The sequence below is a fragment of the Kryptolebias marmoratus genome, linkage group LG16, assembly GCF_001649575.2.
Source record: "Kryptolebias marmoratus isolate JLee-2015 linkage group LG16, ASM164957v2, whole genome shotgun sequence".
NCBI lineage: Eukaryota > Metazoa > Chordata > Actinopteri > Cyprinodontiformes > Rivulidae > Kryptolebias > Kryptolebias marmoratus.
In genome coordinates, this window is record NC_051445.1 from 398,533 (window position 1) to 399,221 (window position 689).

The window sequence follows — 689 nt, forward strand, 5'->3', positions numbered from 1 at the left end:
TGGCCGGCGGCGCCCCGGGGAACGACGGCAGGGGGCGGGGGCGCAGGACATACAGGGACGCCTGGTCTTTGCCCAGCGGGTTCGAGGCGCTGCAGGTGTACTGCTGACCCGGCTCCACGTCCCTCAGCTGGCTGACGGTGTGGTACCGACCCAAGGAGCCCTGAGCCAGAGGAACCACGGGGGAACCCTCCAGCAGGTCGTCCGGGCCGAGCCACTGGACGTCCGGCAGCGGCGAGCCCTGGACCTGACACAGAGCTGAGTACCCGGACTGCTCGCTGCCCTCCACCGTCAGGGCCAGGACCTTCGGAGGAGCTGCAGGAGACGGAGGAGACGGAGGGAGAACGCTTTGAGTTACAGGTGAAGACGGCACAGGTACGAACACAGACAGCAGCAGGAGATGGAGCAGAAAACATCCAAAATACAACAAATTCAATCTGACAGAAACAAGAAGGAGGATCTGAGGAGAAGGAACCAACAAACACAGAACAGGTGAGGTCCACAAGGTCAGGTGAGGTCAACCAGGTCAGGTGAGGTCAACCAGGTCAGGTGAGGTCAACCAGGTCAGGTGAGGTCAGCAAGGTCAGGTGAGGTCAACCAGGTCAGGTGAGGTCAGCAAGGTCAGGTGAGGTCAGTGAGGTCAGCAAGGTCAGGTGAGGTCAGCAAGGTCAGGTGAGGTCAACAAGGTCAAG